The sequence below is a fragment of the Onychomys torridus genome, chromosome 4 (assembly GCF_903995425.1).
Source record: "Onychomys torridus chromosome 4, mOncTor1.1, whole genome shotgun sequence".
Classification (NCBI taxonomy): Eukaryota; Metazoa; Chordata; class Mammalia; order Rodentia; family Cricetidae; genus Onychomys; species Onychomys torridus.
In genome coordinates, this window is record NC_050446.1 from 38054532 (window position 1) to 38076407 (window position 21876).

Here is a 21876-nt window from a genome sequence, read left to right on the forward strand (position 1 = left end):
GGGTGCTGAAATTCTAAGAATCAAAGCATTAGCTTTAGTCTTAGGCCCAATTTTCCTGGTACACACTGCAGTTCTCACTACTACCCTGTCTTCATCCCTGCTCCAAAGTTCCTCTTGTGCGAACTGCTCAGTAACACAATCTTTGAGAGACCTGTGTTGTCTTGTAGCTCCCCACCACAACCATTGATGGGCCATTTGCTGATCTCTATGCCAGTGCCAACCTTGTCACTAGTCAATTAAATCAACCATGAAACCTTTGACCAACCATGTGACTGGTTCCAAGTTTTACTTGCTTGGAAAACAAGAGGTACCTAATTCATCAGACACCTGAAGACACAACTCCTACCTATCTACTGCCCATCCCTACAGAGTGCTCAGTTGATACCTGGATAACTCTGTGCCTCTGACCTCATACTTGTACCCAGGCCAAAGTTCAGTCACCAGCAACTATACCTTCATTAGCTCTAACTTCTCTCTATAACCACCTACTATCAGACAAGAGTGGTGCTGTTTCTGATCACCTGTCTGTCTAGTGTAGGATTAGTGCTGTCTTGTAGAGTTTCCATATACACCAGACACATTGTGCTGATTTAGGAGCCGCTTGAAAATGGGGAAAAGGCAGACAAGTAGGAGGCAGGATTTGGAGTCAAACAGGCTAAGTGGAAGATTTGGAGCACAGGAGAGTCACAGAAGGATGAAAGCACAGAAGGAATGTCTCCAGGAAGGAACATAAGTTCGGCTACTAAGAATTGATAGTGAGGGGCCAAAGATACAAGTCAGTGATCAAGAGCATGGGCCAAGCTTCCAGAAGGTCCGGTCTGAGTCCTAGCACCCACACAGCAGCTCATAACCACCTGTAACTCCAGTTCCAGGGGAATTGATGGCCTCTTCTGGCCTCCAAGGGCACCAGGCATACACAATGGGCATAGCCATACATGCTTGTATACATACACATACCCATTCACGAATAATGATTTAAAAAAAGAATTAATAATGAGTATAGTTTTAGATGTACCCACAGGCAATATTAAAATATTGAGTGAGACATGGCATGGCATGACATCAATCAAGGAGCAGAGAGACCAACCACTGGCTGTGTGGGCATTTACCTATCAGCTCAGAATTTATCACGTGAAGTCCAGGGAGCTGGTCCAAAAATTAATGGAAGTTCACAGGGGTCTGTGGCCTGAGCTAGAATCAATAAACTATCATGAACCCCTGTTGTACACTGCGCGAAAGTGTATTGCTGTGATTGGTGTAATCATAAACTGAACAGCCAATAGCTAGGCAGAAGGTATAGGTGGGATTTTCGGGGAGAGAAAGGAAGAGGAGGAGAAATCTAGGCATGCAGAAGACACCAGGAGACGTGGAGAGGAAACAGGAGGTGCAAGATGGAAGAGAGGTAACACCCCATGATAGAACACAGATGAATATAAATGGGCTAATTTAAGTTATAAGAGCTAATTAGGAATAAGCAAGCCTAAGCTATAGGCTATAATTAATAATAAGTCTCAGTGTCATTATTTGGGAGCTGGCTGGTGGGACAGAAAATGACTCATTACAAATCACAATAAGTCATCATGTGAATTTTAGCCTCCTGTCTTCTTGCTCCCTCCTCCAAGATTCAAAAGCATCCATTGTAAAGGAGGGTAAAACCCTTGGAGTTGGTCCAGGACACACCCAGATACCAAATTCTCAGCACAAAGGAGATTTATTACCCCAGGGGCAAGTGAGAGTGTGTGGGGGGCGGCTGCACAGGCAGGCATTAAGCATCAAGAGCAGCATGGAGCCAGCAGCAGCAGCAAGCAGGTGTTTTCGCAGGAGTGGGTTTTTAAGGAGAAAAATGGGGAGTCTGTGCTAGGGTGAGTTGGTAAATCCTGATTGGATATGTTAGCCAAATAATGAATATTGATTGTTGGATCTCGGTGTTTTGTCTAAGGAATAAGTCAGTGGCAAATAAGGGAATAGACCTTGGGGGCTAGCTTTAAGAATGTGATGTAACAGTTTTTAGGAAGGGAGTGGAGAAGGGTAAAAGGGTAAAACCTATCAGTGCTGTGCTTACCATGCTCAGGCCTGCTAGAGCCCTTCATTGGTACGCAGTGGGTCTCTTAAATCCTCTCACTCCCCGTGAACTCTCAGGCTGTTTCCCAGTTCCTTCTAGACCCTACTTAAATCACTCCCTCTTCCTCATTGTTGTACCATTTCTCATGGATCTGTAAGAGCAAGGCCAGTTCTCACTCCTTGAGCCTGGAAACCAACCACCCCTCCTCCCAGCCTCTCAGACCTCTTTTATCCTTACAAATAAGAGAGGACTGACCGCTATGGATTTATGCAAATTCAGTTTTTAACCTGCCAGCCAAAGAATAGGGCATAGAGATTAATTCTTAAGATGTTTTTAAGCTTTTGAATTTTGAGTTCCAGGGAGAATGTTTTTTTTAATTTTTTTTTTTTTTTATTTTTGGCAGATTGGATATAGACATAAAGATGGAAAATTAATTGTTAGCCCTGGGCATTGAGGGGAGGTGAGGGGTTTTATTCACCATGGTTAGAAAGGACAAACTTATTGCCTAAGGATTTAACTCTATATTAGGAATTTCTGATTCAAATTGAAAACACAACAAATGTCAAATAACCAAATTGGTGGAAGTGTCGGGAGGGTGGTGGTCACTTATTGGACTGGCAGGGCAGACCTTTAGCATAGGTAATGAGAAAATCTCTAGCAGGGGAGACAGGAATGCTAGATTCTAGTCTTACTTCTGCAAATATCATGCTGGCGACTCCGAATAGGAGACTTTGATTTTCCCGGATTGCTTCAGTTCTAGCTTTGATCAAGGAGAAATGCAAATTAGCTTCGCCTTTTACCTGACAGGTGTGTGGGAGGTTTGTGGGGCTAGAACGCACTCACTTGGGCGTCCAGCAGCACTACCGGCTGATCTGGGCTTTTGTCCTTTTGTTCCAGCTGCTTTAATGGGGACAAGAGGCAAAGAGAGCAGGCTGTTTATCATTCAAGGCAGTCCCTTGCCTGCTCACCTCCAAATCACAGGGTCTTGACTCTGCCTGAGATTTGCCAACTGATGACATGAACACCCACTCAAATGTCTGGGAAATGTCTGGCTCTTCACCATTCCTGCTGATTCCTCTCTACTCCAGCTCCCTGGCAACTGACCTTGCTCCAATCCCAGGAGGAAGTCTCCTGGCATTGAACCCATTCTGGCAGAACCAGCCACTCATTCTGTGTTCTAGACACTCTGTTGACTATCATCGCTCTCATAAGTGAGTGACAAGGAGTCAAGGACTCATTAGTTCTTAGCGATCTTCTTAGGAATGAAGAAGGCAGCTGGGCGGTGGTGGCGCACGCCTTTAATCCCAGCACTCGGGAGGCAGAGGCAGGTGGATCTCTGTGAGGTCAAGGCCAGCCTGGGCTACCAAGTGAGTTCCAGGAAAGGCGCAAAGCTACACAGAGAAACCCTGTCTCGAAAAAAACAAACAAACAAACAAAAACCAAAAACAAAAAACAAAAAAAACCCCAATAAACAAAAAACAAAACCAAGAATGAAGAAAGCATAGTATCTGGCTACAAGCTGGACAGAGGAAGGGAGACTATCTGGCTAACTAGTTTATTTACAGAGATAAGGGTAATAGGTTTCTCAGTGTTTTTGATGTATACCCTTTACAGTTAAGGTTAATGTCATGAAAAAAGCTGTCTAGTCTCTGTCTTTAACCATGTCTGTTTTTTTTTTTCCTACCCAGAAATATAAATATGTGCTTCACCCCATCACCTTCTCAAGCTGTGGCATCAACACAGCCACCTTTCCCTGACAAAATTCCTTATTGGGTAAAATACTCTGGAATGAATTTCTCTGTGTTTTTTCTAGCAGCCCTGTGTCATTTTCTCAGTTATTAGCCCATTAATTCCAGGGCCTTTGATGCTGTTGAATATACCTTTTCCTTAAAGAAAGGCTCTGTGTACATGGCACAAAATCCTCCTTAATTCTTCAGTGCTCTGTTCTTTGATGATTCCCCTTTTATTCTGTTGACTATTAACCTATGGCTTTCTTCTGGGTCCTGTACCCATTCATTCCCCAATTAATGCTTGAGTCATAATTGTGGTGATTCTCTGTGAGTATTTCAACTCACATGTATTAGTTCAGAGTTCTTTAAAGGATCAAAACTCATAGAGTGTATGTATTGTATATGTATTATATGATACGATATCATTATACATATGGGTTTCATTATAGTGGCTTATTGACTGTGGTTCTAGTCCAACAATTTGCCTGCAAACAGAAAGGCCAAGAATCTGTTAGTTGTTCAGTACTTCACCATAGATGCTTCAACAGTCTCAATCTGGTGCTGGAGTCCCAAAGGATTCCTAGAGAGCTATTGGTCTTTAGACTATATTGGAATCCCAGAGAAGTAGGTGCTAATGCCTTAGTGTTAGGATAACGGAACTCACCAGTGAGAGTAAGGTCAAGCACACAAAAAGCAAAAGGCTACCTTCTTCCATGTCCTTTTATGTGGACTGCCACCAGGAGGTGTAGCCCAGACTTAGGATGCGTCTCTCTACCTCAAACGATCCAATCAAGAAAATCCCTGATAGACATACCAAGCTAGTTGGGTTTTAGTTGATTCCAGATATAGTCAAATTGATAACCAAGATTAGCCATCACATCACATAAAACATATTGTTTATGCATACACTACTATTCCTCTTGGATATCCAATCTCTCCATAATTTTACATTCCAAGCAATAGATCATCTGTCTTTAAATCTTGGATATAATCATTTATTTGTTGTGGGATTAGGGACAAGTCACAATATAATGCCTTAGTTTCCTCAAATGGAAAGTGGATGGTGGTGTTGATAATAAAGTCTACTTCAGTGGTTAATGGGTAGTGCTGGTGTGGAAAGGACTTAACATATCCAGTCACCATAGTATACAGAAGAAAGGCTCTGTCCTAGCACCATAGCACACATTGCAAAGGCTCTGCCCGGGCACCATAGCACACAGAGCAAAGGCTTTGCTGAGGTACCATAGCACATAGTACAGAGGCTCTGCCCGGGCACCATAGCACATATTACAAAGGCACTGTCCTTAGTAGTATTTTACCTTCTTTTCTGTTTTATATGTGGTAATTTATCAAGTTATTTCCATTCCTCTTTTATCATCTTTCTATTTCTGTGTTTCATTTCTAATAGAATGTCAGAGCCTTCTTGCTGGTGAGGCTCGGAGAACATTAAGGAAGAGAGAGAGAAAAGATTGAGAGAGCCAGAGGTCTAGTGTGGGATGACTGCTTCAAGACATTGTTTTCTATTTATGACAAGGGAGTTGCCCCTGGGACATTGCATCAGTAGCCCTGAATATTGTTTGTGAAGCTCCTGCTCCATTCAGAAAGTATTCCTACTATCAATGAATCAGACTCCAATTCTGCAACTAGATCCAAGACTCTGGGTTAACTGTTCCTGTTGTTCTGATCTGCCTCTGTTGAGTGAATGAACTTCAACTCTGCTTAAGTCAATCAACTCTTTGTCCCTGAGTCTCATTCCCAGTAGCAGAGAGTGTTTTTTAGATGGTACTGGGACCTCCTGGGAAGGGAGGAGTGGCAGTGGCAATAACATAGCCATGGGCCATCCTTGATATGTCTAGCAAACCGATCATATGATGAGTGATTCTGAAAGAAAAGAATTCCTTTCAAAGTCTTGGCTCTTCTTACTCAAAGTTCTAGAAGACACAACATAAGTAACAAGCTGACCTATGGGAGATGTAGCTCTGTGGTGGGATGCTTGATCAACATGCATAAACTCCTAGGTAGTGCCACCCTTCTGCAAAGCATAAAAAAGTAGAAAAGCCTAGGTGCAGCTCCTTAGAGATACTAAGGAAGTAGACTTGCTAAGAAAGACATTGTTCAGCTGGTGGATGAAGCATCTATACTGTGGCAGGCATGCCACAGTAAGGTATGACACAGTAATGCTGTTGGCCTTCTGTTTTCTTCTGGTTGTTGTCCATTATTTTCTGAATCAAGACAGAGGATTTGTATAGCACACTGGACCCTGTGTCCTCTTTAGAAAGAGGGAAAGGTTCCAGATTATATTTGCTTCAAGATCATATCTTCTTTATATGACAGGTAGGCTGCACAATGACACCAGTTGACAGGGCAACAGGATGGGGGATTCTCACAAGGCTTCACCCCTCCAAGAAGATCTGCAGACAATTCATGGTTGCTGAGAGGAGGGCAATCAGTCTTCTCTACGGATGAGCTCTTGGAAGGCCAGCTTATTCCAAAAGGTCAGCCCTAAACACATGAACAATACTAAATTATCTCAACAGTTTGTGTTTATAAACATTATGGATATTTGTATAGCAATTATAATTAAAGAACAAGAGGTCATGAATTTGAGAAAGATTGGGAGGGACATGGGAGGAGATGAAGGAAAGAAAGAGATGGGGAAATTGTATAAATACTTATATATGAAATTCTCAAAAATAAAACTTATATCTGAGTGTTTTGAATAAACACTCAGAGTTCATATTACTACATTCATATTAATACTAATCACTGTATATAATGTGGTGTATTAGGATTACAACTGCTTTGTTATACAATTGTTAGTTTAGTAGTTAATAATTGTCTCATTTCAAAAAATTTTGGTGTTCCAGCTTTTAATTAAACAAACAAACAAACAAACAAAAACAAACTACAAAATGCTTCTTGGCGTGGATGCACACATTAAACAAACTTTTAGTCTGACCCTGACCGCACCTCCATTCCCAGAAGCTCTCTTGGCCTCTGCTCTTATCTCTGCATCTGGGCTGGCAGCTGAGTTTCCTGAGCAGTTATCATCATGGGAAAACCCTTTCTTTCCCTTAAATTGGATCCCATGTTTTCCTTTTTCTTGGTTTACTCATTTATTTTTGTTGTTTGTTATTTGGAGGACATCCTTTGCTAGCTTCCTGGGAAGGGGCTCCTGAGAATACACTTTTGAGACATCTTTTTTTAGCTTCAGACTGCAGCGGAATCTTGGCTGGCTGGAGTGCGCTATTTTCGAACGATTGTTCATCAATAATTTGAAACCCTTGTTTCCGTGCCTTCCGTCTTGTTGTTGTCACAAGCCATCCGACCAGTTGTGGGCCTCACTGCCACGCTTTTCACATTTTGCCTTTTCTCTGGCTTTGTCACTAAGATCTGAAATTTTTGAAATACTTAACTTTCATTTGCGAGATGGTGGGAGGGAGATCCTTGTATGAATTCAAACCTAGTTTTGCTCAGGAAACTCCAATGTCAGATTATTTCTGAAACACTGCACTACGTCATTGCGGAGAATTCGGGTTTGAAGAAACCACAGTGAAGCATTCTGGGATCGCCAGTAGTTTAGCGATAAAGTGTTCAAACCTCGCGTACTTTGCCTTTTCAGTGCGCCCTGTTTCTTTTCCCAGTGCTTTCAGTGCAGAGTAGGCATGCCTTTGAAAACTTTTTAATTATTTAATTTTGCCATTCTGAGAATGTGCCTATCTTGACTAAATTTTTAGCATTTGGGATTGGATTTATGTACTTATCTGTTTAATTGTCCAATTCAATATTTAAAAAGTATCTAAAGACTCAGCTCAGTTTGCAGTCATTATCACACTCCCTTTTGTCATCCCAAATAGAGCCATGCCGTGAGCAGAATTGGCCATTCTTCTTCACCACTGTCATGTATATCAAGTTGTGTGGTTTCTAGTTTACTAATTTGCTTCTCAGGACATTTCATGTGCCTGGAATTATACAGTATGCAGCCTGGTATTAATCATTTCTTTCACTTTGCCTGCTTTCAGGGTTCATCCATGTAGTAGTTGCCTATACTTAATTCCTTCCTATTAGCAAATTATACTAATTTCAAGTGCTCTGAGTACCAGTTTCTGTTTTCATCTATGTGTGTCCGACATCTAGAATGCTACCTAGTAGCTGATAGCATTTATATATTTGTTTATTCAATAGATGGCCAATCCTAAGTCAATTTTTAAAATCTACCCTCAGAATCTTATTTAAACATTTTAATTTTTTATTATTGTATGTAACATGTATATGTACCGGTGTGCGTGGAGGTCAAGGACAACTTAATAAAACCAGTTGAGTCTCTCACCTTTCATGTGTGCTCTGGACTTTTAACTCAGGTCATCTGGCTGGTGTTTAAACTGCTTTTACCCATTGAGCCATCCTATCAGTCCCCATAATCTTCCTTTCAAAACTTTTATCTGGTCACAGCCAGAATTCTTGCTTTAGAAAAGTGTGATGAAGGTTTGGATAAAAATAAAACATTCTAAGTATAAATTGTTCTTATTCCACCTCACAGTAGGACTAATAAACTATGTACCACTACTTTCTGACTTAGCTCTTCATTAGGGTTTTATAGTCTGTGACTCAGGTACTATATCAAGTTCACAGACACTGCTCAAAGTGAGACTGGACCAAAGAAGTATTGCCAGCTTGGTTCTGAAGCCTCTGTGATGAGGGAGATGATAGCTACAGTGAGAGACCCAAATGTAATAACTTATTTCCTGTTCTGACTTCGCACAAAGTCTTCTCTTCCCCCCTTGAGATCACCGAACATTTCCCTTTTCAACCCTTTCCATGGTTTTAAACCAAATGGTATTAGACTAAGATTGAGCCACTGGCATTTCTTCCATTGTTAGAGGTCAAATGCTTATGGGTTTCTCTGATTCTAACTCATAACAGTCAACACATGAGAGGCAGGGAATCATGCTAGGATACTCAAACTATACTTTCTGAGGAACCACCCCCCCGCCCGCCCCCCCCCCCCCCCGCATCCAAACTTTGCACACTCAAAACAAACATATACACAATGGCCTAGGAAGCCCCTCGATGATGATGTAAGAATGTAAACAAACAAAAAGGTAGATTTTTAAAGGTAGCTTAATAGCCTTGAACTATCTTCCAACAGCTGGAGATCTATGGTAACATCAAAGGATTCCTGAGGGAAGAGAGCAGGGCTTTATGTGCCTCAGACTGATGTGAACACACACACACACACACACACACACACACACACACACACACATACACTCACTCTCTCTCACTCAAAATAAATCTCTTTTGTGAATTCAGGGTCTATGGAAAAGCTTTAAATGGCCTCTGTGGGGGAACTCAAACCCAACAATGCAAACATCTGACTTTATCTTTATGCTTTTTCCTCAAAAAGATGAGAAAGACAGGGGAAAGTTTGCCTATTTTTAGCCATGAAACAAGGTCACTAAATGTATTATGTCAGTTAATTCAAGCCCCATTAAAAAAAACTGGTTCTATATAATACTGGTTCTTTTTGCTACAATTCAAGAGTTATGTGGGCTCTGTAACTTTTTTTTTTTTTGGTTGGTTATGAGTGTGTGAGTTTTTGGTTGACATTTCTGAAATAAATATAGCTACAGGAGCACTGGTGTTCTGATTTAGAAATCTGACTACATTAGAAGAAAATTAACCTTTTCAAAAAGCCACTGTTCTAAGGAATGATTTTAATCAAATGAGTTTTAAATGTTGTACCTGCATATAGAATTTCTGGAGAGATTGCAACTCCCTAGTGATCTGCATTCTGAAGGAGGAAAATAACATCAAATAGATCATGTGTGAAGTAACTCTCCAAGTTGTAAAAAGGAAGAGAATGGAGCTGTTTCTACAGGTAGCATCAGGTTCAGAACTGAAATCAACCATTTTTATAGTATTTTGGAAATATGCAAAGAAAAATATTGTGGGAAGAGATCAGGGACTTTAGATTCCTTAGACAGATGTGAACACATATAAATATACTTTCTCTCTCTCTCTCTCTCTCTCTCTCTCTCTCTCTCTCTCTCTCTCTCACACACACACACACACACACACACACACACACACACAGAGAGAGAGAGAGAGAATCTTTTAAAATAAATCCCTTTTTGCGAATCAGGGTCTATTTAAAGCTTCCAGTAAGTTATATGCATGTTATTGGAATTTTCCATGATACTCTTATTTATTCACTTATTTTCCATTTGACAGCTGCTTCTGCTGTGCTAACACAAACACAAACGAAGCCAGGGAGCTGTGCAGAAGAGCGCCAGACTGTCCTGCACTGCAGACTTCAAATGCCTAGCACCTTGCATACATATTAAACATCCGAATGAGAACATAATGCTCCTGATTCTCAGAGTACCAACTCAAGTGTGCTCCTTACTGTTCAGTTAGCTTAAGGACATTCCAGCCCCCATCCTACCAGTTGGCAGGAAAAGCTCATCTCAGGAATTCTTGGGGCTCCTTGTCATTTCAGAATTAGGTCAAGACGTTGAGACCTATTATGGATTGAATTGTTGCTCTCTAAAAGATATGTTGAGATCCTCACGTGCAGATGCACAAAATGTAACCTTACTTAGATCATTGATTATACACTTAGTTGAGGGGAAGCTATAATGGAAGAGCCTGAGGTCCTAACTCTGTGATTATTGTCCTTATTTAAAGTGGGCAGGACACACACACACAGAGGACATAGCCACATGATGATAGGGGCATCAAGTGATGTATCTGCAGATCAAGGACTGTCAATGACTGCCAGTGTCACTTGCGATAAAAGTGCCATGGAAGGCTCCTGCAGCACGGTCCTGTGGACAGCCTGGCCTTAGCCTTTCTGACTCCAAAGCTGAGGCATGAGAGGAACCAGCTGTTCTGAACCAGTCTGTTTGCGGTTCTTTAAAACAGCAGCCCGGGGAACTAACCCAGGCTCTTAGGCCACACCAGGGATTGAGGTGGGGTGGCAGGCACCTGTGTTCTGGATTTCTGGCCACAAAGATAATGGTGAACAGGTCACTATCTTGTTCATAGTACCTCTGGGTCTGGTAGTTCCTGTTTGAATAATATTCTTGGGACTTAGGTGCAGTTTTGGAGCAGAAACTTAGCCCACATCTGAACTCTGCATATAACCTCTAGTGGCCTGTAAGGCTCCGACAGTCCTGAGTTCTATGCAGAGGAAGCCAACGCCTTACTCTTTTTCCTATACTAGGGTCATCTTTTCCTCCCGTCTCATTTTCCAGATTGCTGTTTTTTCTGTCAACATTAATGTCCCCTCTTACCTTCTAAGGAAGCAGGCCTTTGGAAAATAACTAGAAAGACAGTTTTCTGTTTTCCACAGCTGAGTCCATAACTCACAAATCATAGAGGAAGACTTGAACACCTGAACTGAGGGAGGAAGTAGAAAATACAACTAGAAAAAAAGTATGAAGTAATTGATGAAACTATTAGTCTGACATAAGATGATTAACAGGGTTGCATTCAATTTTCCAATGCATTTTTACATAATTTATTCACTCTCCTCATGTCCTGGGAATAAATTGAGCAGATTGAGCCTGAAGAGAGTGGAGAAGGCATATTTAATGCAGCATTTCAGTGATAGGCAGCCGTTAATGGGTGGCTCCAAGGTTCTATTTTGGGAACTTTTTGCATAAATAGTTGACATATATAAATGACACACACACACACACACACACACACACACACACACACACACACATATATACTTTATAGATCACCAGATGATGAATATATGGATTTTTAAGATAGGCAAAGCAACCCAACACAGCAAATGAAAAGTGAATTTCAACAACCTCAAACATGGATGGGGAAAATCACACTGGAACTCACCTCTAGATGAAGAGCTGCAAGCAATTAACAACTGCCAAGACAGGGACAATTTGTTCTTCCCAGGGATGAGCCCCTGATTGGTTATCCAGTACCAACTTATCAGAATATATATATGCAACATTGAACCGACTCAGCAGATTGTATTCATATATTTTTCATTTATACATATATACATATATGTATATATACATATGTATTTCATATATATATGTGTGTATATATATACATGTGAAATATATATGTATATGTATATATATATGAAATATACATGTAACAATAGTGGTTAAAGAACAGGAGCCCTATGAATTTGGGAGGGAGTGTGAGGGCTGCTTATGGTAGAGGAAATGATGTAATTATATTTTAATTGAAATTTAAAAGGCCAATTATCTTGGCTTTCTAAGTTAGTGATTCCAAAGCCAACTTTCAACAAAAAATATATACACTCAGACAGATGTCCAGATGTATGCTGGATATTGGCATCTGGAACAAGACTAGGTAATTGTTTTTTTAGGTACCAGGCATGGTGGCCTCTATGTCTAATCTAAGCTCATTGAGGGTAGAGGCATCAGAATGAGTCCAGGGTCATCATCAGCTGCACAATGAGTCTGAGACCAGCTTGGGTTTCATGAGACTATCTGCTCCTACCTGGCCCCCTTAAAACAAGTAGACTTCCCAGGTGATGTCAATTGATGTTTACTAACATAAAAGGTGAAATTAACCTGAGCAATGATTATTAATACATTTAGCCCAAATAAACATACACACTCAGCATCTTTGATTATTCTGATAGTCTCTTCCCTAGTAGAATAGTTCAGTGGGTTATGCTTGACTACACTTTTTTTTTTTTTTTGTCGGAGCTGAGGACTAAACCCAGGGCCTTGTACTTGGTAGGCAAGCACTCTACCATTGAGCTAAATCCCCAGCCCAGCCCACTTTATTTTTAAATACACAATTGGAATCTAAAAATGAACTTGTGAACATCTTGGATATAAATCCTTATTACTGTCCCATTAGTTTTAGTTTGGCAGGAAATGTTTTTGCCATTTGAAAACTGAGCCTGTTTCCAAGTAACAACAACAACAAAAAAAAATCAATTACCAGGACAAGTCTAAATATTATTTATTTATTTATTTATTCATTCATTCACTCATTTATTTATTTGTGTGTGTGTGTGCATGTGTGTGCACACATGCACAAGCACACATATATGCTGTGGCAAAGCATAGGGGGCTATAAAAGGGTATTGAATCTTCTGGAGCTGGCGTGATAGGTGGTTGTAAGTAGGTGTTGAGAACAGAGCTTGGGTCCCGAGACCCCCAGGACTCAGGTCCTCTGCAGGAGCAGCAAGTGTACTTAATGGTAGATCTCTCTCTCTCTCTCTCTCTCTCTCTCTCTCTCTCCAGCCCCCTAATTATAATTTTAGCCAAATAAGTTTAGATACACCCTTCATATCACCCCAGGTTTTTGAGTGCCTATGTAGTCCTCAAGTGGTACTATCTAGTTCTCTTAATTTGATATAATTAGCATTTCTGAAACTAATGTTCTAAATTAGCTGTACCATTTATAAATGAAGAGGACTCATTTTCAATGGAGAACTCTTTAAAAATACCCATCCCTATTGCAACAATCCCAATTGATCAATACTTCAGCAAGAATCACAGGCAGACCCATGGATGGGTCTGTGAGGGAACTGCACTCACAATGCTGCCTTTTCCATTCTTGGCTGAGATGGCAGGGCTATCAGGCACAGTGATGTACCTATACCAGGACAAAACTGGGGTGAACTGCACAGCTGCTTATGTCTACTGATGTTGAGACAGTTTGGTCTAGGAGATCTAGAAAGACAACGGGAAGTTAATCTGGTTGAAATTCATGGATAGTTTGTGTTTGGATAGTAATAGACATACTAAGAAAAGCCTAAATGGAAGATGCTGTCTAGTTAGTTAGACAGCAGGCATGGACCGGTCTGAACACAAAGCCCAAACCAAGAAGCCCAAGCTTGGAGGGCATGCTGTCAAGAAGTAAAAGAATGGAATGGCAACCAAGCTAACCAAAAGGGAGCTTATCTCTTGCCCAGAAGTTGCGGTATTAGTAGTGTTTGTGTAAGAAGTAATCATAATAAAACTTGGAAGGCTGGGACTTGCCTAGCTGCCAGCATATGCTGTTCTTGCTCCTTGTGAGCTGGCTCCGTGTTCCGTGTTCCTCCAGGTGGAGGTGGGAGGAGCTCGGTGGCCCTCATGCTGGCCGGGAGGACAGTATCAGGGTAGTGCAGAACAAAGGCAAAACAAAGTTTGAAAAGACTACCAGCCTTGACCTCAACACCACCTTCTTTTCTCAGTCCCTGACCTCTGTGATTCATTTTTGTAGGGGATGCATCTGCTGGTGGGGTGAAGGGGGCGGGAGGGGGGGTTTCTAAGCTGTTCTGTCCTCTTACATGGCTTCTTCCCCAGTAAGTTTTCTGGCTAAATAGGTTTCTGCTTTGGAATGCTCTCCAACTTTAACCTAAACCTTTGTTCATTGGTCTTCAGTGATTCTCAGGCACATAGACAGACAGTGAGGGACTCTCATATAACGGAAGTGAAATAGAACATGGGCCTCTCTAGCAATGTGTCTCCAGGAAGTGCCTCTGAGAGGCTGCCCACGACAGACTACCATCATCCCATCATCCTCCGTCTTCAGGGCCACTTAGATTCTAGCTTTCTGTAGACTGTATTTATTTGTTTATTTTTTAATTTGATTTTGTTTTGTTCATTTATGTTGTATGCACATGTGACTATGTGGAGATGATCTCCTGCCACAGAGTGCAAGTCTGAGGATGACTTGCTGGAGTCTGTTCTGTCTTTCCGTCATGTGGATCCTGGGATCAGTCCCATGTTCAGCCCTGGCAGTGGGCACCTTTACCCAAGCCATCTCTGCAGCAATAACTTTATTTTATTTTTTAATCAGCGGATACTCAGCAACAGATGTCCTTATGGCATTTTTACATCTATGTACTTTGAGGGGATTCCCTCCCCGGTTGGTTCCTCTCCACCATCTCCCTGCCTTCCGTTCCTACTGGTGCCCTTCCACGGCAGTATTCTTCTCTCCATTTTTCATGTCACACATGTTCTATTATCATCCCCAAGCCTCGCCCTTAAAGCCTCCATTTCCCTCTTCATGCGAGCCTTTCTAGCTTCCAAGCCTCTATAGGCACTCATGCCCCCACACACAAAGATTGGAAGATAGGCTGCTCATAGGAGAGGACACATGTGTTGGTTTTTCTGAGCTGGAGTTACCTCATTCAACAGAATATTTTCCATTTTCTTCCATTTTCCTGAAAAGTCCAAGGTTTCATTTTTCTTTACAGTAGTCTACAATTCCATTGCATATATACCATCATTTCATTACTTACTCATGTTGATGGGCATCACGGCTACTTCCATTTTCCTGCTAGTCTGAGTAGGGCAGCAATAAATGTGTGTGTACAAGTATCTCTATAATAAGATAGAGAGTTCTGAGTCCACACCCAAGAGTGGTATAACTGGGTCATATAGCAGTTCCTATTTTTAGTTTTTCTGTGAAACTTTTACACTGATTTTCAAAGTGGTTGTACCAGCTTATATTCCCACCTACCAACAGAGTAGGAGTTATAATATTCCCACATCTCAGTCAGCATTCATTGACATTTGTTTTCATATGGTATTTTTTTGCATTTGTGTGTGTGTGTGTGTATGTGTGTGTGTATATGTGTGTGTGTGCGTGTGTATGTGTGTGTATGTGTGTGTATGTGTATGTGTGTGTATGTGTATGTGTGTGTATATGTGTATGTGTATATGTGTGTATGTATGTGTATATGTGTGTGTGTATGTGTGTGTATGTGTGTGTGTGTGTGTGTGTGTGTGTGTGTGTGTATGTGTGTGTCTTAGTTAGTGTTTCTAGTGCTACAATGAAACACCAGGACCAAATGTCAAGTTGGGGAAGAAAGAGTTTATTCGGCTTGCACATTCACATTGCTGTTCATCACAAAAGGAAGTCAGGACAGGAACTCAAGCAGAAGAAGAAACCTAGAGGCAGGAGCTGATGATAAAGCCATGGATGAGTGTGGCTTACTGATTTGCTCCTCATGGCTTGCTCAGTCTGTCTTGTTTTGTTTTTTGTTGTTGGGTTTTTTTGGTTTGGTTTTGTTTTCCTTCAAGACAGGGTTTCTTTGTGTAGCCCTGACTGTCCTGGAACTAGCTCTGTAGACCAGGATAGCATCAAAGATATCTCCCTGCTCTGCCTCCTAAGTGCTGGGATTAAAGGCATGCGCCATGAACACCTGGCTCAGCCTGCTTTTTTTGCAGACCCCAAGACCACCAGTCCAAGAGTGGTACCACCAGTCCAAGAGTGGTACCACCCACAATGGTCCAGGCCTTCCTGCATTGATCACTGGGTCTTATGGAGGCATTTTCTCAATTGAGGCTCTTTCCTCTCTGTAGCTTGTGCCAAGTTGACTTAAAACTAGCCAGTACAGTGTGTGTGTGTGTGTGTGTGTGTGTGTGTGTGTGTGTGTGTGTGTTGGCATAATTCACTATGTATGTGTGGGATTCAGAGGACAGCTTGCAGGATTCAGTACTCTCCTTCTAGCTTGTGAATTCCAGGGATTGAGCTCAGGTGGTTAATTTGTTGTCAAACACCTTTACCCACAAGGTCATTTCACCAAACTTACCTTTTGTTTTTTCCAGCACAATCATTCTGACTTAGGTGAGATGGAATTGTAAAATTATTTAATTTGTGTTTTCCTGTTGGTTAAGAATGTTGAACACTTTAAAAAAAGTTTTTAGTTTTTTATTTTTACTTTTTATTTTAAGAAAGAGCTGATCAATTATTTGGCCCATTTATTGATTGGCAGGGTTTTGATTTGTTGGTATCTAGTTCTTACATACTAAAGACATTAGCCTATATATTCCTGAAGTATAGCTGGCAAATATTTCTCCCATTATGTAAGCTGTTTACTTTGTCATAGTTTCTTTTGCTAGGGAGAAGCTTCTCAGTTTCATGTAATCCCACTTGCCAATTCATGAGGCTATTTTCTCTGCTACTTGGGTTCTATTACAAAGTTCTTGCTTGAAATCTTAGCTAGAGCAATATGGCAAGAGAAAGAAAGATATTAAGTCAATAAAACTTGAAAAGGGAGGAGTTAAACTATCACTATTTACAGATGGCTAATTCTATACTTAAAAGATCTCACAGAGTTGACAGGAAAATGTTAGCACCCATAAACACTTGCTGTAAAGTTGCAGGGTACACGATCAATATCCAAAAATCATTTGTTATTGAGAAAGGGACTAGGAAAAATAGCCCATTCACAATAGCCTTAAAAATTAAAATATACAGGAATAAAAATAACCAATGAGCTGAAAGATTTCTATAAGGAAAATTTTAAGATACTGAAAACAGAAATTAAAAAAGAGACCAAATAATAGAAAGCGTCTATGTCCCTAAATTGGCCGAATTAATGCTATAAAAAATGGCTGTTACCCAAAGCAATCTTCAGATGCAATGTAATCTCCATAAAATTTCCAGTGGCATATTTTCAGAACTTAAAAATAATCCTATAATTCACATGAAAACACAGAAGACCACTGATCTTCTTTTAGATATTCTAATTTCCTGTTTCCTCTGGAAGATGAAAATCAGCCCTGTGGGATACCTCCATACCAGTCCCACCCATGTTCCTGATAGAATTGTAACATGGTTCACCCTGGTCAAAAGTCACTGTTTATGTTGCTGTGAATGAGGTCTCTGGCCATAGTTGAGTCATATAGTGCATCTGGTAGTTTCTTCTCTGTCTAACATCTCGTTACTCCTGCTACGAATGGCCTGGTTTCTGTTGACTCAGTTATCTCAGTGATTCAGTCCCAGAGCTCCGTGGAAAGTGGGGATTTCTGCTGCTGACCCATGTTGGGTTCCTACACAGCCTGGACTCCCTCAGGGCCTGCTACTTATTCCAGGTTGGAAATTATTTCTTCCTTTCTTTCTCAACATTTTGAAGCAATGGCTTCATTGTTTTCTAGCTTCTAGTTTTGGTATCAGGTGAAGTGTGGCAGTCTGATTGGGATCTTATTCTATGGTCTTTTTTTTTTTTGGCGGGGGGGGGGGAGCAGTGTACCTTGTGTTGGGCTTCTTCCTTTGTAGTTTTGTGAGAACATCTATTAGCTATTGTTTCTTTGTTTTCTGGCTCCTCTGTCAGATTCTCTTCAACCACTGGTGATCTCAGGGTTTCCACTAACATCTAATCAAGACCTTGGAAACAATGGACATGAGAGACTTTATTTAAGAGAAGGAATTGGTGACTGGGAGCCCAGGGGCCACCTCTTTTTTGGAATATGTCTTGAAGATGAGCTTTGATATTGATCAACATGCATGAAAGACACAAACACAGTATTCTGTGGGACATGAAACATGTCGCTGTTCTTATTCCCGTTGGCTTCTGGTAGAGAACAGGATCTCTGCTTTGCAGTAAAGGGTGTGGATAATAAAGGATGTGCTCTTTTGGGGGTGGATCTGCAGAACTAGACAAGTTAGGTGATCCCTGGGGGAGGCATCAAGTGGCAGTATTATAACAGAGCCTCCTAATATCTGAGAAGGACCCCAGATATTGGTGCCCAAGCTTCTTATAATCTATAAGGAGCCTTCTCTTAAATGATGCATTTCTTTATAGGGAGGATTGGACCCCAGGCTAATGTAGGGTGCTTAGTGGTGCTTGGAGATTAGTAGTAAGAATTGACAAGATGTGGCTGATGCATAAACAAACTGTTAGAAGTTGTTTACCTGTCACAAAAGGTAGCACATGTTTGAGGATGATTTGGCACTTTGGCTCTGTCATGGGATTGGAAGGGCACCCTAGAGGCAGGTTGGGAGGCAGAAGGTCACAGAGACTCAGAACATGGGCGTGCTCAACGGGGAAAGATACTGTATCTTCAAGATGAATGGAATCCTAAGATACTCACTTCCCATTACTTGATCACAAGGAACAGCCTGTGATTTCTCATGGCCTTTAGCTCGAATGCCAGGTTTCTGAGCATGCGCTAGCAGGCCCTCACCTCTGACCTCTCCCATTTCACCTACATGCTGTTTTCCCTGCTGCACACTCAGCTCAACCTACCCAGCCTCCATGGCTCCTTAAACAGGCCCAGCCAGTTTCCTCCTTAGAACATTGTGCTTGCTCTTCCCTCTGCCCTGTTTCCTCAGCTGTTCAGGAGACTTAATGCTCCACTCCAGGTGTCTACTTGACCGACATCTCCTTCCAGATCTTTCTTGACCATCCTCTCTGAAATGGTCCCCACCCATCACCGGTTAGCTCAAGTCTCTGATTAAGTTGAGTTGTTTCAGACCCAGACCCCACCTTCCTCTGCTTCTCTCTGTACTGAAGGGAAAGAGCCCTGAAAATTATACCTCCGAGCTTTCTCTGCCAACTGGCTTCCAGTTAAGTTTGGCCAATGATAAAGCCATTACCCCCAGGCAGGGAGTTTGAGTGTGAGTTCAGGGAAGGAAATGGAGGACCCGAAAGATCTTTCCCCTTTTGAGTGGTATCAGGAATGACCTCAATTACTGCACATTCTCCAGCATCTTCAGAGTGGCATTAGCTTCAGGGCTTCTGTAACCCCATTTCTTTTATTTTTCTGAAGCTGCAATGGAAGCCCCCTCACTACTTGGTTTCTCTTCAAACACTCCTGACATCACTGTAGCTAATTCCCCACCTTAGAGTCTGGTTGGCTGCTTATTGGGCCACTGTTTTCATGGCTGGATCCTGATTGGTCTACCCACCCTGTTTTGTGTCTTCCATAGCATTTATGACATACAACTATTATTGCTTTCCTTGCTTATATACAGTTTCCCCCTCTCTGGGGAAGTAAGTATATTAATGATCTTGTTTGGGGAACTGGAACAGACATTTGAGCCTGAAATAGAGAGCTAACCATTTCCACTACTCACTAAGCCCCAGTCAGTCAGGAAGAAAGGACCCATGTGAAGGCCATTGCAGATAGCTGCAGGCATGTTCAGCAAGGCAGAACCCAGAGCACACACTGCTTGGAGACATCTGAATGCTTTCAGAAGTTCTCCAGCATCAAGAAGCGATGCCCAAGTCCCAGTTCCTGGAGCCTCTGAGAGTAGTGGGACCTGGGTCTATGGAGAGAAAGTCCCCCATCAGAGGATGGAGCCCACAGCACAGTGTGGCAGGGAAATATTTTTTATTAAGCTTGGCAAATGGGAAATCACAAATAAAAGCAATAGTTAGTGTTGGGTGTGTGACGAGCTGTGCAGTGCTGTATCCTAAATGTCTCCTATAACTAACTCAGGTGTGAGTGTATATTACCTCTCTTCACAATACAATTGTAAATGATATATTTGAAAAATAAAAATAACCTTGTACTTTCATTTCTTTCAAGTGGGCAACTTAATTTGTTGTTAAATTATTGGTTTACTTTCTACAGAATGAATCAGTGATGCAAATAAACAGTCAGAAATCAATCCCAGGCACATACCAGCAATATTGGATGAGTGTAACTGCTTTGCTAAATACAAATGATGGCCAGGAGTGCAGGGTGATGTCATGTCTCCTCACAGAGGGCTGAGTCCTTGTAGCACATGGCTCTCCTCACACATTCATCTCCAAGGATCCCTTAGGAAGGTGGGTCTTAGTTTCCATGTAGACGGAATTGTTTGACTATATTTATTACTCATTAAATTTTATTGGATTAAAATTATAGAAAGTGGCTGATAAAAATCTCTACTTTTGCTAATGGCATTTTTTTTCAGCCAGTACATAATTGATTTTGTAAATGTTCCCCAGGCCTGAAGGGAAGAAAGAGGATGCTATCTATCTGAATCATCTCTACTTATAGTGTGGTGACTGTTTATTGCACTATTTAATTATTCCTTATTTCTACTTATTCTTATCAGCCCATTTCAGAAAGAAATATTTCATTGCTTGATTGATTGATTTGTGATGCTAAGGATTAAAGTCAGGGCCTCATGTATGTTAGGTAAGTACTCTACAACTGAGCTATAACCCAAGCCAAAAAATAAGCACTTTAAAATTTCCCAACTCTAATTATGTTGGTTTTACATTTTTAAAGATTTATCTTGTTTATATGCTATGTAAACGTGATCTATAAATGTCATCTTATTTGAAGTTGTGACTTTTGTCTTATGACTTGTGACCTTTATCATCCTATTTCCTCCTCACCCTGTGTTCTACTTTGAGACTATTTTAATTTTTACATTTTAGACAAGTATGCATTGGATGTTGAACAAATTCCCCATGCTCCCTTTTCCATCTTTCCTCTGTTAGTGCGCTATCCCCAAACAATTCCACTTCATGTCGTATATCCAGATATGACTTTATGTACCTCTATAAAATCTTGTAACCACAAATGGGAGCGTACGAGATTGGCTTAATTCACTTAATATGATTATCTCCAGTTGCATCCATTTTCCTGCAAATGGTATTTATACCGTTGGTTCTTCATGGATGAAAAAATTCTATCGTGTATATGCCATATTTTAAATCTCTGTTAATCTGATCAGATCTCTTGTGTGAGTGGGTTTATAATTTAGCTATTATGAATAGTGTTGGAATAAATATTGATGCACAAGTACTTCTGTGATATGTTGACTTGGAGTCTCTGTGGTAAATACCCAGGAGTGGTGTCACTAGACCATACAGAGGATCTATTTTTAGTTTCTTGAGAAAGCTCTATGCTGATTTCCACAGTGGCTGGACGAATTTACATTTCCCACCAGCAGAGTAGAAAGGTCCCCCTTGTCCAGTTTTTGTTGATTTTTGTTTTCTTAATGACTCACATGCTAGCTGGGTAAGATGGAATCTCAGTGTCGTATTTATGTGCATTTCTCTGATAGTGAGGCTGAACATTTTTTTTTCATATACTTGTTGGCCATTTGTACCCCATCTTTTGAGGTCTGTCAACTCATTTCCTGTGCTGTTTACTTTTGTTTATGATTATGTAGTGTTACTCTGTCCTGTTTTGCTTTTAGCTAGTCTTGTTTCCTTTCTAGTTGCTATGATGAAATACCCTGACAAAAGCAATTTACAGGAGCAGGGGGTGTGGCTCACGGATCAACGTTCCCATGTTTGTGAGCGCTTAAGGGAGCTGGCCACCTCCCATCCATAGTCAGAAACTGAGAGCAAAGAATGAATGCATGCTGCACTTGGCTTGTTCCTGACTTCTCCCT

The 21876-nt window shown here is 41.1% G+C and overlaps 1 long non-coding RNA gene across 1 annotated transcript in view; it reads left to right on the forward strand.

Moving 5' to 3' along the window:
* LOC118582404 overlaps positions 1-21876 on the forward strand; it is a 58743-nt gene that overhangs the window by 13648 nt on the left and 23219 nt on the right. Inside the window, exon 5 of the long non-coding RNA XR_004944768.1 lies at positions 6127-6287. This is a non-coding gene — a long non-coding RNA (uncharacterized LOC118582404). The remainder of the gene's footprint in view (positions 1-6126; positions 6288-21876) is intronic.